The following is a 204-nucleotide window of genomic DNA, read 5'->3' as shown; positions in this document are numbered from 1 at the left end:
TAATGTTGTTCACAAATGCTGTAAACAATGTAAGTATCGTGATATAAATGACACACACTATTTTTATTCTTAGCATATGATCTGCATTTAAGAAAATAAAATGTCTAATCAGAAGAAAGCCAGGAAGTCTCTGAAAGATTATCTGACTCGAGAGCACGTGACCTTTACTAATTCACATGCAGAATTTCTGCTTAATCCTTGCCT

Source organism: Propithecus coquereli, unplaced genomic scaffold (genome assembly GCF_000956105.1).
Source record: "Propithecus coquereli isolate 6110/MARCELLA unplaced genomic scaffold, Pcoq_1.0 Scaffold59, whole genome shotgun sequence".
NCBI classification, from domain to species: Eukaryota; Metazoa; Chordata; class Mammalia; order Primates; family Indriidae; genus Propithecus; species Propithecus coquereli.
The sequence above is the reverse complement of the archived record's forward strand: the minus strand, read 5'-3'. Positions refer to the sequence as shown.